This window comes from Cetorhinus maximus, chromosome 15 (assembly GCF_964194155.1).
Source record: "Cetorhinus maximus chromosome 15, sCetMax3.hap1.1, whole genome shotgun sequence".
Lineage (NCBI taxonomy): Eukaryota > Metazoa > Chordata > Chondrichthyes > Lamniformes > Cetorhinidae > Cetorhinus > Cetorhinus maximus.
The window spans coordinates 32,444,836-32,460,966 of NC_135893.1; the positions used below are offsets into that span (position 1 = coordinate 32,444,836).

At 46.5% G+C, this 16,131-nt stretch overlaps 1 long non-coding RNA gene across 1 annotated transcript in view; it reads left to right on the forward strand.

Moving 5' to 3' along the window:
* The window catches only part of LOC144691202 (uncharacterized), a 66,735-nt gene extending 53,237 nt beyond the window's left edge, over positions 1 to 13,498 (forward strand). The window contains exons 2-3 of the long non-coding RNA XR_013579057.1: positions 7,947 to 8,087; positions 13,365 to 13,498. This is a non-coding gene — a long non-coding RNA (uncharacterized LOC144691202). The remainder of the gene's footprint in view (positions 1 to 7,946; positions 8,088 to 13,364) is intronic.
* The last annotated feature ends 2,633 nt before the right edge of the window (positions 13,499 to 16,131 follow it).

Here is a 16,131-nt window from a genome sequence, read left to right on the forward strand (position 1 = left end):
TCCCCATTGATAATGGAGAGACGAGGGCACACTGATCCGGGTGCCAGGCATGCACAGTAATAGTGTAGCTACTTCAACTAATCACATGTCCCTGTTCTTCCTTTTAGGGTCACCAGAACACACTCGGTCTCAGGAGCCTGAAGGGCAGCTGCTCACCCCTGAGGACACAGAGGATCTGAACACTCCAGTGTCACACCCTCTCAGCCCAGCAAGCACCAGCGCAGATACCAGCAACTCAGTGGGAATAAGATCGTCGGCTAGTAACTCAGTGCACAACGCATGAGGGCACTTCACACTCGCTTGAGGTGCAGGCGAAGGCAGAGGGTGCCCAGGGCACTGGCAGTCAGATGACAGCTGGGGACCAGGTACATGCTCAGTCAGTGGCTGATGATAGACCTCTGGAGTCGTCCCTGAGGCAGCAAAAACTGGATGTCCAGCAGGGTGTGTGGGAGGATCTGGCGGAGATACATGAGGGAATGTGTGTCCTGGTCTCCGTGATGGAGGAGTCCCTGCGGAGCATGAGCAATGCAATGACCCTCATGACCGAGCGCACTTCTTCCTCCATGGAGAGAGTGGCGACTCTCATGGAGAGGTTCCTCCAGGAGATCAATCAGGGCTTCCTTAGATGCGCTCGGACCTGCAAGTCCTCACAGCGGCAATGATCTCAGGTGGTCACTGTCAGTGTGGGAGATGGATAGGGCACCCAGTATCCCAGCTAGGTGCCCATCCACCAATGGCGATCAGGGAGGTCCAAAGTGACCTGCCGTTGGTGCATGAGCTGCTTGTTGTCTCTGTGGGCTCCTCTCAGGGTGCTCTGGATGATGGCAGCAGCCTCTCCGCCCCTCTGCCAGTGACCGTGGTATCCGATGAGGTTGCAACAAATGGGGAGATACCAGCCATGCCGCTCCCTCCCAGGCGGGGCCAACACGGGCCCCAAGAGCCAGAGGACATCCGCCAAGGTCATCAATGCAAACAGGGCAGGAGAGTGAGCAGGTTGTCTCCAATGCCGGTGTCAGCGATGGGGGAACACCTAGACGTAGCACCCGCAAACGCAAACGTAAATCACCTTAGGCACAACACGGGCTTATCACTGCTGTTCTTAAGGCAACATCATCTAATATCTTTTGCTGAAAGGAGATGTTTGGTTTAGATTGTCAGTTGACAATGTAACATATTTTACTCCATTGAAATTTCAACCCAGAAAGAGGCTATTTAGCCCATATTGCCTGTTACCGAGTATTAGCTCAACATAGGAGTTCGTCTAATCCCATTTTCCTGCACCCTTCAAAGTGTTCACCATAATTTCTCAGAAGTGCTGTGATTGATTTGGCTTAAGTAACATCATAGGGAATGCATTCATACTCTATAATAGCTTTTTCTGATTAAAATAATCTTTTCGACCCTCTCCCTTTGTGCTTTTAGTACTGATATAAAACAAACAGTATCCTAGGCTTCATTGATAGGGCTGTAGAATACAAGAGCGAGGAGGTTATGTTGAACTTGTGTAAGGCACTAGTTCGGCCTCAGCTGGAATATTGCCTCCAGTTCTGGGTGCCACACTTTTAGGAAGGATGTGAAGGCACTGGAGAGAGTGAAGAAAAGATTAATGAGAATGGTTGGACAGAGTAGATAGGGAGAAACTGTTCCCACTCATGAAAGGATGGAGAGCGAGAGGCACAGATTTAATATAATTGGCAAAAAAAGCAAAAGTGATATGAGAAAAAACATTTTCATGCAGTGAGTGGTTAACATCTGGAATGCATTGCCTGAGAGTGTGATGGTTCAATCGAAGCATTCTAAAGGGAATTATACTGATATCTGAAAAGGAAGAATGTGCAGGATTATGGAGAGAAGGCAGGAGAATGGCACTAATTTAATTGCTCATTCGAAGAGCCAGTGCTGACATGATGGACTGAATGGCCACCTTCTGCACTATGACAATTGTGTGATTTCTGCGAGTGGGAGCTTAGCCACCTTTCCCCACGATTCATTATTTTGTTATATCTATCATTCCACAGACAAAAGGAGCAAACAAGAACAGAGCCTGGGCTCAATGCTGCTTTCTTGATGGTACTCATGGAAAGGAGGAGGAGAAGAAGGGACTGGCACCACTGAGCGCAGGTTCGGGAGGTGGCCCCGCCTGAGGTCCAGAGTCCTGGGGAGCCCAGCAAGAACCAGGGGATGAGGAGTTGTCAGGAAGATATAATAATTCTCATAATGTTATTGGATTTTATTGTAAAGTAGAGTAATGGTGAGGTCTGTGTCTATGTGTGTGTGTGTGTGCGCGTGTGTGCGTGTGGGCGTGTGTGTGTGACTGAATTGAATTAAAGGTAGCTAGTCTGAAGGCTTTGATGTAATAGATGATAAGCTAGGTTTGAAATGTTAATTAGGAAAGCATAGGTATAAAGGGAACATTTGCATTTTTAAATAAACCAGACGAGATTGATTTCTAAGAAGGGATGAAATGTGCCACCTAGCCAGGGGACATTAAGAAACAGTGTGTGTATTTTTCCCGAAGATTACTGGTAAAATTGGTACTATGAGAGATTTTTATTATTAGAGATGTAAAGACACAGTGAAACAATGGAAATTTGCATTCAAGAGGGAAAATATGGATAAAGGACAGAAGGCTGTGTGCAAGGCAAGCACTTTAAGATCTAACAAGTGTGAAGAGCCTCCAGCATCTACACCTCAGGCTGCTGTCTACAAAGAACTGATGTTAAGAAAACTCACTTTGAATTGGATTGTTCAGGGTATCGCATTTCTATGCCTGGGTCTTTTAAAATCTATGTGTCTTACTGTTCCCTTTATGAAAGTGTAACTGGGGTTTAGATTAATTAGGGGATTTAGAAGTTTCATAATAGTAATTTGTAGATCTATGTATGTACTTAGAATCATTTCTGCTATTAATAAAGGTTTAATTTAGTTTTGTAAAAACCTATAAGACTTGGCAGTCTTATTGCTACTGAATTCAAGGCACGCATCTCGATATTTATACAAATTGAAAAACAGTTGTGGCAATTGTTTCAAGTTTCCCTCTGGGATTTGAGCAGCTCAGCATTTACCATCGGGTGTGCCATAACAGAGGTTTACCTGTACACCAAGGGTCTGCTGATGAAGGTTCTCCTATCTGTGGATGAGCAAGAGGCAATACCACGTACATCTGCGCTTGTCCAGAGATCCGTGGATCACATCTGCCACATTCTGCTGGAGGATCTAACGCAATGGGAGGACATCCCCTAACTGTGGCCCTGAAGGTCACCGCCGTGCTCAATTTCTTTGCCTGCAGCTGGTTCTGAGGATCCACAGGGGACCTGTGTGGCATCTCGCAGGCTGCCACACATAAATGCATCAAGGATGTGACAGATATCCTGTATAGTAATGCTCATCATTATGTGAGGTACATACTTGATGAAGATAACCAGGCTGCTAGATTTAATGGTTTTGCAGCTTTCTCAGGCTTCCCATAATGCAGTGAGCTATGGACTGTACACATGTGGCATTGAGAGCTCCATGTCATCAGCCTCTGGTGTGAAAGGGTTCCACTCCATCAGTATTCATCTGGTGTGCGATCTTGAGAAGCACATCGTGCACGTTTGTGCCAGGTACCATGACTCATACATCCTGAGTCAGTCCCAGGTGCCTCACACATTCGAAGGGCCTCAGCCAGCACAGGGCTGGCTGCTTGGGGATAAGGTGTACCCACCCACACGATGGTTCATGATATCCGTGCGTCATCATCAGAGTGCCTCAGAGGGAAGGTATGATGAAACGCATGGCTCCACACAATCCATAATTCAACAGACCATTGGCATCCTGAAGATGCGTTTCTGATGTTTAGACCGCTCAGGTAGGGCTCTGCAGTACTGTCCAGAAAGAGTTTCCTACACAGTGGTGGTCTGTTATCTTCACAACCTGGTGCTTCAAAGGAGGGATCTCTTGCTAGAGGGAGAAATCGAGGAGGCTGAGAACTGTTCGGATGATGAAGAGCAGGAGGGCCAGGAACCTGAAGAGGCAGATGATGGTCAGCTTCCACGTGATGATGCCATCGAAGAAGTCCGACATGGAAGACGTGCATGAGACACTTTGATAGACACAAGATTCCAGGAGGAGTAAGATGCAGGCAATGAGAGAAGGCCATATTCCTCCTGTCCCTTAATACCATGCCATTGCACTAAAAGTGATTTACAACCAGTCACATTGACACCAAGTTCTGCATTTGCAGTTATACCTTCAACCCTCATGATTCACCAGGCCATGTTCTGGAGACGACATCATCTCGTCAGGTTTTGTGCTTTGCCTCTACCACTGAGGAGATACAACAGTAGCTGTCCCTTCAGGCTGCTAAGCAGCCCTCACACAATGTTGTCTCGCAAGCAATATGGGTTAAAAATTCATCCAGGTCACACCCCTAATAAAGACTTTGACACATTTCCCTGACATCATACAAGAGTCCGGTAACTATCTTGAGTGGGCTTTACATCATGTGAACGTGAGGCTCACAAAGTGGGGGGCAATGATTTAGTGGGAGGATGGCTCATTTTGCTTTAAGAGTGCACATAAGTGAATTTGCACAATGCCATCAAATGAACAAACAAATTGACATCAAATGTATTTACAAAAGTGCATGATTGTTACAGTGATTGAGCACCCATGACCCAGAAGTTATGTTAATATTTCTTAATTTTCCTAACCCTAACACTATGCCTGGGTGCAGCCCCGACATCCACAGCAGAAGTGGAGGCAGTCTGCTGACTGCTACACCCTGTTGTCTATGATGACCTTGGCGGATGTCCTCTGATGGCCTGAAACCTGGAGGGTCCCGTCTGATGAGGGTCTCCTGCTCAGGGGCAGATGCACCCATCTTGGCCTGAAGAGCTAGAGTTGATGGAGTCACAGGCAGAAGGGACTCTGAGAAGCTGGATACCCTTGGAGTGTCCTGTGTGGAGGCCCCCGGGGTGTTCATCTGATGTTCATTTCCCTGTAGGTGCCCGAGTACTCCTCTCTGACTCCTTGAGGAAAAGGGGCACCTGGGGGGAGGTCAAGATGCCCCACACCCCTCTCATCTAACCACACATGGATCCCTCCAATGCCTACAGTGATGGAGTGCAGTTCCAAATGCAAATCTGGCAAAACCTGCTGGAACAAGGTTCCAAAGTGGTCACCACCCTTCCCCTGGTGACCTTGAGGCGCTGGCATGTCAGAGCCATGACATCAGACACAACACAGATGGACTCTTCCATCCTTTGCTCTCATCTTCTGAGCGACTCTTGCATCTCTGCCTGATGTTCCGCTGACTGTCATTGCATCTCCAGCATTATTTCAGTGGCCGCTCGCAGAGCCTCATCTTCTGACTCAGACTCAGTGGGTGCTTGATCTCCAGCCGTCCTCCGAGTGCCAGAGACCTGCGCTGTCACTGCCTCTGACTGCTGTGGAGACGTGTCAGTGAGGCGTTCTCCAGAAAGTGACCCTGAACCTAATCTAGAACTATGACTCACCGAGGTGTGTCTCTCTGTGTTTGTGGAGGGTGCGGATGAACGCAGTGACTGTTGGGGGTGGTGCTGTGTGTGTCAGCTTCACCTCTGACTTCTGAGCGGTTCAAATCGCTCCCACTCCCTGGGTTCTAGACCTTGGACTTATTTGGGGGTTATGACAAAGTGCAGCAGACAACTGGTTTTGGTGCAAGAAAAAAACTGAGTTTATTGAAGTCACAAATGAACTTATAACATTAGGATTACACTGATTTTATACAGACTTACAAAGTGCACTTAGTTAAGAATGGGGAACACATGGCATAATGAGGGAAAATCACGCTACTAATCCCCTTACCCTTGCCCCAACCCCAAAACCTAACTAAATTGAACTAGGAGAGGTCAGGGATCATGCTCACCAACCAGGGTTCCTTGACAGTTCGAAATCCAGCCAGGTAAGCCAGTTGCAGTTTTGGGGTATGCTCTTTGTGTCATCTCGGGCCTGCCGTCCCCACGTGGTCCTGGTCTGTGGAATCTGCGAAGGTTCTTCAGTTGGGTGGAGGGCGCGGTTGTGGGTGGTCGATCTTCGTGGAGGGCTGCGGTTGTGGCCTTGTTGTCTTCGGTTGAGCCTGCCACCCCGTGCCCCTCACCGTGATGTTGCCTGCGGGCCTGCAAACCTCCAGTTTCCCTTCCTCCACTTGGCTCAGCTCCCTGCTTAAACTCTGCTCACCCGCCTGTGTCAGCTTTCAAAACTGCTCCCCCTTCTGTGTCACTGCCAAAACCTGCTCACTTCAGATCTGCTGGCCCAGTTATGCTGTTTTTTTTTTCGAATTTCTTATCTCAATCTAAATCAAGGTTAGTTCTTTGTTTGATTTTGGTGGGCTTCCCCAGGTGATTGTTGTCTCCTTGTTTTTAATGGGCTCGCATGATGTTTCTCATTGTCTTCCTCCCCCTGTAACTAGTTTTGAACTGAAAACCATTGTATATGTGGAGTATTGATAGGTTTGCATAATTGCATTGATTGTCGTCTTCCTGCCTTAGTAGTTAGTAATGATTATTTATGCAAGATTTTGATGGGCTTTAGTTTAAGTCTTTTTCTGGGTTGATTGTTTTAAAGGGAAGAATGCGTATTCTGTCTCCTCTCGTTGTCTGGTTTCAGGTAAAAGTGCAAAGGTCATATCCTTGTTGATGATATGAAAAATGTGGGAATTTTGAGAACCCTTCAGACATATCTTCCTAGGTTGGGTCCTCAGCATCCTCACCTGAGGTGGGCTGGTGGCTGGGTCTTATGTTGGCACTACTCCTCTGCATGGTCCTGCTGGAGCCTGTAAAAGATAGAAGCAAGAGTTTGTTCATGAGCAGGCAGAATGTAAGATTGCATATCACTCACTGTGGACATCAGGAGGTGATGAACTCATGAAAGTCTCATCTGTACTAGGTTGCTGGGAGAAGCTGATCTTGCCTTCCCCACAGGAGCAATCCCTGTCCTCCCCAGCCAGCTCAGTGGCATCCTCCTCAAATTTGAATGGCTCTTGTGATGTTGACCATCCCTCCTCCTGTCTGGGATCTCTCCCTTCTGTTGTGGGCAAGTTGGTCTGCACGAAGACAAAAGAAAGGAGTGCAAGGAGAAGGGATGGAGCAGAGATTGGGAAACATGCAAGCCCCCAGTGTGTGGAAAGGGCTGAGGATGCAGTTTGTGCAACATGATAGATGAGATGGTGGTGATATGGAAGTTTCCATGAGACAATCAGTGCTGATATGTGCCCCATGCTAATATTGTGTGAGATCCCTGAAGAGTGTAACCCTGTGAGTGCATGATGCAATGATGAGAGTGTGAGACTGGAGTGAGCTGAAGGTTGACTTACCCTGGCAAAGTGGATGAGATTGTTCATCCTCTTCCTGCACTGGATGGCGTTGCGTGGGTAGTTGCCAGCCCCGCTGACCTGACTTGCTACAGGCTGGTGAGGTGAGGCTGGTCTGATTCCTGGAGCCATCCTTTGGATAAAACACTTCCCAGTATTGGCATTCAATGCCTTTCAATGCCTCGAGGGAGTCGTGGCTAAACCTTGGGGCACCCTTCTTCTTCTGCTGCCCAGACATCTCTACTGGGTCTCCTGAAAGACAGCTGGGATAGAGGGAGTGAAATGCATGTGCTCGGGCAGCGTTTTAATAATTTCAACTGTAACGGTGGGGCGGACGAATCAGTTCCTGATCCACCATGTGATTCAGAGAGCTACTCGCCTATGCATAATTAATGAGCTTCCGAGGGCGAAAGCAGGTGTGATTTTCCACCACTCCGACCAGCAGAACCCGCCGCCACGGCACTTAGTTTCAAAAATGGAAAATTCTTCACCAAATACGTTAAGGCACTGTTGTTTTGCGAGATTCACGTAGCTAATACTGGTGTTAATGATGCCACATGACCCGCCTCTCTTGCTGCTGCCTCCAACTATGCCTCCTTTGTTTCTGTCACAGGTAGGGAGTAAGAATGGCTTATCTGTCTGCAAACTAACCCTGCTCAGCTCCTGCACGGTCATCTCAAGCTGTTCTTGTTCCACCTCCTCCATGAAACTTATTACTGTAGTAATCTACAGAACGAGTGCTGGCTGCGAGTACGTAACTGTTTCTGAATATATGCAGTTTCGCTGTGCTGATGTATATTTCTGCTGCACAAAACCTTATTGTGGGAATTTCATAAAGAAAGCCTGAGTTGATATTTAAAGGAAATGTGCAACATATGAAAGTAACCTGCAGTTAGGTAGGCTGTGGTGTTAAAATTATGTTTTACTGTATAAAACTGGAAGTTGTGCCTGCTCACGCACAATTACCAACTGTTTGATAAACTCAGGCCCCAAACAATGTCTAGAATCTAGATCATAAAAATTAGATTTCCTGTGCATTGCCCATTTAAAATAAACCACGTAAAAAATGTAGGAGTGGTTCTTCACATCCATACTCCCAACTTTCTTCCAGGTATTGAGAATAAAGGCCACAGTCCTATCTCTGTCTCACACTCTGCTTGAATTATTGTAGATTCATCCCTTAGGATCCATCCGTTTAAACAAGGGCTAAAGTTTTGTTTGAACAGTGAATGCTTATTATAGAATCAGAATAGTACAGCACAGAAGAAAGCCAATCAGTAATTTGAGTCTGCTGGCTCTTTCGAAGAGCAATCCAATTAGTCTCACTTCCCTACTCTTCCCCAGACCCCTACAGAATTTTTCTCCTTCAAGTATTTGTGCAGAGGCTACTTTGAATCTGTATCTGGGGTTTGCTGCTGAATCCATAGCAGTAGCTTGATGATGATCTGCATGATTCCAGTATTTAAAGGGCCAATCCAAAGATGCAATTTGGAGGAATTGGAGTTGGGGAGAAGAGAAGAGGAAGTTTCTGAATGGATTCAAGGTGTTCAGAGGCTGCATCCCAGTTCATCAATGTGCTACTGGGGGCTGTGAGGAGCCAGAGAGGCATGCTATGTGGCAGAACAGAAACCGTGACAGAAACAGAGAAGTATGGTTGGAGGTTGCTCAGACATTCAGCAGCTTGAGCGCAGTGTCAAACTGCGGATGACATGCAAGAAGCCGTAAAACCTAAGTCAACCTCGCACGAATAAGGACATCCCAGGCAGCAATTTGAGCAGTTGGGGTGCATTTCCCTCATCACTTTTCTCATCTTCACCTCCCTACTCCACTTTCTCCCCTTCTAACACCCCACACCCCTCCAAATTGTACAAGGATGATCTGGGTTCTTCATCTTGTCACTTCAGTTGTTCCCCTTTGTGCTCTCCCCTGAAGCTACTCTCCCTGCTGTACAGCAACAGACCTCTAAACAGCAGGATGGCACTTATGCTGATTGTGGTCATATTGGTCCTCGGCTGAGATGCAATCAAAGGTAGCCATGATGCCATTCATCCTGACGCTTTTGGGAAAACATCCAATGTGAAGGAAGTAATCTCTTAGCAAAATTACTGTGAACAGTAGGTAAGAAAGCAGCCTTGAGTACTGAATGTTTATTTCAGTATTTCCATGAGATTGATCCAGCCACCTCAATTGCCACTGTGCTGTTGGTTTGCTGAGAAGTCTGGGAAACCCTTGGATCCCAGGGTAAATTTGAAATGGTTTGCTAATATCACTCCAATTGAAGTCTAATATTATCGTCCTCACTGATTCCAAGTTTTGGGTTGTTAGCTAATTTTAAAATTATGCTGTAAACCCTAAGTCTAGGTCATTAATGTGTATCAGAAATAGCAATGACTTTCGTGCTGAACCTTAGGGAACACTTCTGTGTGCCTCCCTCCAGCCTGAAATACAGCCATTCACTATTCATACAACATAATTTGGAACAAGTTAGAATAAACTCCTGAAGAACAAAGAAACTGGTTTAGTATCAGTGAAATCACTAAACACCATCACTCTAATGAGACATTAAGCTGAGGTCCAGATATAAAAGATTCACTGGCGCATTTTAAAGAAGAGAAAGGATATACATGCAAGCTCTTTCCTATTTTTTAATTCCTCCTGGCTGGAAGCATTCTACACCAGATGAATTGAGCTACCCGAATCCATTTTTTTCCAGGATGGAACTAGCATGAATTCAGCTTTAATTGGTAACCTCAATCAGCGATATATGGTGTGACAAATAGAAAAGTCCCTCTGTTTCAGTGAGGTTGGGTATATCTTAAAGTCGGGACCAAAGGCATGCCACTGCGGTAACATAGAAGTGGTTTTACTCCGCAGCTAACTATACCATATCTGATCCTGGTGTGTCTAATTATAGCTGCTGGAGGCCTACAATGACCCAAGCTAAGAACTTAACAAATTGGAACTTGGAAAACACACTGGGGCCAATATTAAATGCCTAGGTTAGATATAGTGGCCTGAAAATGATGTTGGATTTCATAGCACCCCAATTATGCTGGAGGTCCAGCCATGGCCACATTGGATAGGGCTCTGAGATGAGGAGACAATTGTAATATGCAAGTTAAGGTCCTAGGATGTACATAGGATCCTGAAAGCAATTTAAAGGTATGAATGTGCAGTTTTTGTGCTGCAATATTCTGACCATTTGTGCCAATGTTGAGCGATGAAAATACCTTTAACTTTTATTTTTCTTGGTCCAGGAAGAGCATTCCTGCAGTTTGCATCCCATTAACCAAAGTATAGGCAGCCAAGAGGAAACAAAAAATAAACTTAAACAATCACTTCCCTCTCATTTCTCTCCTGTAAATGATGTTTTAACTAATTTTAAAAGTAAAATAGTCAACTGAACTGGCATATTTAAAAACTTTCTGCTTTTCTATTCTTACTACCACATGAATAACTTCACGCTTCCCTACATATTACTCCATTGTCACCCAATTGCCTATTCATTTAACCTGTTTATATCCTCTCACAGCTTACATTCCCGCCCAACTTTGTATAGTCAGCAAACTTTGCTGACTAATTGTTGAATTCTATAATGAGTCATCAATGCATTGTAAAATACTAAACAGCACAGATAATGTTAATCCAGAACTCTCCTTCAAGATATTCCAGGATACCCAAATTAAGGGATTTAGACTAATTTAAAATAGCTCTATCAGGGAATATATATTGACACGATAGGCTGAATGGCCTCATTCTGTGCTGTGCCATTTTATGACCAGAGTAAAACTGATGAAAGTAAACTTCATCACTGTAGTAATTGTAGCTTTAAGGAATGTAGTGACTGTAGCCTTAAGACTTATTGTGTTGTATAGTATCACGTGACAGTGTGAGCGAATCAGCTCTAAACTTGGGGAACCTTAGCGTGGGGGTTCTTCTTCTAGTTGTGGAGCTTGATGGAAGCATGTAACTGCTGCTGCAGCCTGTAAATAAAGTTTGATGTTTCTAATGAGAAAACTGTCTGGAAAATCAAGTCAATAACAATGACCTGTGTGAGGAAGCGCCTAAACAACACTTTGGGTAAGGTGGCTTAGTGGAAATCTTGGAAACTTAGAAGAAGAAATCAAGGGTAATGTAGGGAAGCATGAGGTTATTCATTTTCATAGTAAGAATAGAAAAGCAGAAAGTTTTTAAAAGGCGCAAAACTTGTAAATGTTGATGTTCAGAGAGACTCAGGTGTACTTGTACAAGGAAGATAGAAAGTCAGCTTGCAGCAAGCAATTAGGAAGGCAAATGGCATGTTTGCCTTTAATGCAAGGGAATTGGAGTACAAAAATAAGGAAGTCTTCCTATAATTGTACAGCCTTTGATGAGACCACACCTGGAGTACTGTCTGCAGTTTCGGTCACCATATTTGAGAAAAGATATATTTGCCTTGGAGGTAGTGCAGCGAAGGTTGACTAGATGGTTCCAAGGTTGAGAGGGTTGTCCTATGATGAGAGGCTGTAAATTGGGCCCATCTTCTCTGAAGTTTAGAAGAATGAGGGGTGATCTCATTGAAACGTAGAAGATTCTGAAAGGACTTGACAGAGTGGGCACTGAGACGTTGTTTCCTCTAGCTGGAGAAATCTAGAACACAGGGACACAGTCTTAGGGTAAGGGGACAATCATTTAGGATTGAGATAAGGAGAAATTTCTTCACTCAAAGAATTCTCTACCCCAAAGGGATGTGGATGCTTTATTGTTGAATGCATTTAAGGCTGTGATAGGCAGATTTTTGGCCTCTCAGGGAATCAAGAAATATGAGGAGTGAGTGGGAAAATGGAGTTAAGGCCGATGATCAGCCACGATCATATTGAATGGTGGAGCAGTCAAGAGCTGCATGGCCTGCTCCTGTTCCTATTCCTTATGTTTCTATTGAAAAGAGAGTTTAATGATCTGGTGAGTGTGATATATGTTGTGTTGGTCTCCCTCACTTGATCTTGAAGGTAATTCAACTTCCTGCAGGGCAATCGAGAAACAATAAGGGAGTGGGACTAATTGGATAGTTCCTTCAAAGAGACAGCACAAGCATGATGGGTCAAATGGCCTCCTTCTGTGCTGCATGATTCTATGATTCCTCATTATATTGATTCTTCAATGATACTATGGCCTGAATTTTACATAAGCCATGCGCGTGCGATCAGCGGGACTGGAAGCAGAGGCGTTAACAGCTCCTACCAGCAATCGCAAGCCGGATACAATTTCATGCTGACTGGCCAATTAAGGGCTGGCCAGCATGAAACGTGACCGGACATAGGATCTGCTCTCCCAGCGGGGGTGGGAGCATGTCGAGGCGCCGGGTCTAATGGGGACATGGTGGGATCTTTGAACAGAGCAAGGGCAGCTCCCTGAAGGCTGCCAGGAGGTGCAAAGAACCCTGAGTGAGCTAGTGTCCAGGAAAGAACTGAAGACTTTGGTGTTGGAAGGTGTCACGGTCTCAACACCGCTGGGCACGCCAGGTGGGAGGGCAATGCTGGTGGGCACTCTGCCCCCTGCTTCTTGGACGAGTGCCTGCGCACTCTAGTGGAGGCTGTGAGTGCCAGGCGTGACATACTTATGCCACAGGCTGGCCAAGAGGAGCCACCACACCAAACGAAGAAGGTGTGGATGTAGGTGGCAGCCCAGGTGAGTGGGCATAATGTGGTGCTATATGGATCCAGTGCTGCAAAAGGCTCAATGATCTTCTGTGCTCTGCAAGTCTGAGTACCAACTTAGCATTGAACTATGTATAGATGTCTTGGAGGATGGCCATTCATCATGGTGCTCAGGGGTGTAAGATTTAGAGTGCCAAATGGCACATATGCCTGTGCCGACCAAGGCTGGGAGATCTATGTGCTAGTGTTGATTGCATAGAAGGGTGAGGTATGATAATGTGATAGGCACCTCAACTTGGTTCTCCTGGGGGCTGGGTGGGTGGGGGGCGCGATGCTGATATGTTGTTGCGGGTAGAGGGCAGACTAATGAATACACTTTTGTCCATACAGGAGAGGAGAAGCCATAATGCTGTGGAACACACACGAACGGGTGGTGAGGATGGCCAACCTGCTCATAATCAGCAAGTTCGAGATGGACGCCCTGGAGTTGGAATGTGAGTGTGGAGCAAGGGCCACAGGTCACTGAGAGGCGGGGGTCACGGAGGACGGCAAGAGTCCGGTGTACAGGTGGGAGACTGGGGATGTATAAGAAATGTAGGATTATCGCATCTCCAATGAGAAGTTTAAACCAAGAGCCCCCATTGCTCATCCAATCACAATGCCTCAGTGCGGCAGTTGTCCATTGTGTCAACAAACTGTCTTGCATGCACTGTCACTTTGTGATGATGATATCTACTGACAATGTTGTCTTCCTCCCTCAGATGCATCACGCTCAAGATGCAGCAGAGACCCTGAGGATCCTCCATTGACACCGGAGGAGAAGCCACCAACAGAGGAACCCGTGTCAGATCCTCTCTCAGAACCCAGCACCAGTGCAGATGTTGGTGGGCATTAGTGCGTCAGCTCCATTGGTATTGCACATTGATGAGGGCACTACACACTAGCATGAGGAACTGGTGGAGGCAGAGAGTGCCCTAGGCACTGGCAGTTGGAAGATTGCTGGAGGCCAGGACCATGCTGAGTGTGAGGCGGGTGATGAGCCTTTGGAGTTGTCCATCATGCGGCAGATGCTGAATATCCACTGGGATATTTTTGAAAAATAACGCAGAGAGCGAGGGGAAGTCATTTGAAAAAAAGCGCGAAGCTTGAAGGGAGGTCATTTGAAAAAGAGCGCAGAGATTGAAAATAAAAGGAGGGGAAGCTGAAGAGGAGCGGCCAGTGTGTGAGTGGCCCAGTGAAGGAGTGGAGCTTTGAGGCTTTGGCTTGAGAGGCTTCGGCGAGCAGAGGCTGAGGACGAGTTTTCTCCCAGTGGGGTAAGGCCGGGTAAGTTCCTTTAATGAAATTAGGAGTAGGTAATGGAGGCAGTAGTTAGGGCAGTCGAGTGCTCCGAATGCAGCATGTGGGAAGTCAGGGACAGGACAATTGTCTCTGATGGCTACACCTGCAAATGATGCATCCAGCTGCAGCTCCTGACAAACCGAGTTAGGGAACTGGAGCTGGGGCTGGATGAACTTCGGATCATTCGGGAGGCAGAGGCAGTAATAGACAGGAGTTTCAGGGAGACAGTCACCCCTAAAAGTCAGGAGGCAGGTAGCTGGGTGACTGTCAGGAGAGGGAAGGGGAATAGACAGAAAGAGCAGAGCACCCCTGTGGCCGTTCCCATCAACAATAGGTATACCGTTTTGGATACTGTTGGTGGGGATGATCTACCAGGAACAAGTTGTAGTGGTCATGTCTCTGGCACTAAGGCTGGACCCTCAGCTCAGAAAGGAGGGAGGGAAAAGAGGAGAGCAGTAGTGATAGGGGATTCAATAGTTAGGGGGACAGATAGGAGGTTCTGTGGGAGAGATCGAGAATCCCGGATGGTCTGTTGCCTCCCTGGTGCCAGGGTCCGCGATATCTCGGATCGAGTTCTCAGTATTCTCAGGAGGGAGGGTGAGCAGCCAAATGTCGTGGTCCATGTAGGCACCATTGACGTGGATAGGAAGGAGGAGGAGGTCCTGCAAAGAGAGTTTAGGGAGTTAGGTGCAAAGTTGAAGGACAGGACCTCCAGGGTTGCGATCTCAGGAATGCTACCTGTGCCATGTGCTAGTGAGGCTAGAAATAGGAGGATAATGCAGCTAAATATGTGGCTAAGGAGATGGTGCAGGAGGGAGGGCTTCATGTTTCTGGACAATTAGGCTCTGTTCCAGGGAAGGTGGGACCTGTTCCGATGGGACGGTTTGCACCTGAACTGGAGGGGGACTAACATCCTTGCGGGTAGGTTTGCTAGTGCTGCTCCAGGGCGTTTAAACTAGATTTGCAGTGGGAGGGGAACCAGAGTGTTAGAGCAGATAGTGAGGTGGAGGAGGATAAAGGTCAAGCGAGGAATGCATGTACAGACGGAAATCAAAGGTTTGTACATGATAGAAATGTTCTCAGGTGCATCTATTTCAATGCAAGGAGTATTGTCGGAAAGACAGATGAGCTTAGGGCATGGATTGGCACGTGGGATTACGACATTATTGCTATTAGTGAGACTTGGTTGCAGGAGGGGCAGGACTGGCAGCTCAATGTTCCGGTGTTCCGGTGTTTCAGACGTGATAGAGGGGGAGGGATGAAAGGGGGAGGAGTGGCATTACTAGTCAGGGAAAATATCACAGCTGTGCATAAGCAGGACAGCCCGGAGGGCTCGTCTACAGAGGCCATATGGGTGGAGCTGAGGAATGAGAAAGGTGTGACCACACTAATAGGGTTGTATTATAGACCGCCCAATAGTCAGAGAGAATTGGAGGAGCAAATCTGTAGAGAGATAGCAGACCGATGTAAGAAACAGAAAGTTGTGATAGTAGGAGATTTTAACTTTCCACATATTGACTGGGACTCCCATACTGTAAAAGGGCTGGATGGCTTGGAGTTTGTCAAATGTGTTCGGGAAAGTTTTCTAAATCAATATATAGAGGTACCAACGAGGGAGGATGCAATACTTGATCTCCTATTAGGGAACCAGACAGGTCAGGTGACAGAAGTATGTGTAGGCGAACATTTTGGGTCCAGTGACCACAATGTCATTAGTTTTAAGTTAATTATGGATAAGGATAGGTCTGGTCCTCGAGTTGAGATTCTAAATTGGAGAAAGGCCAATTTTGTGGAAATGAGAAAGGATCTAGGAAGAGTGGATTG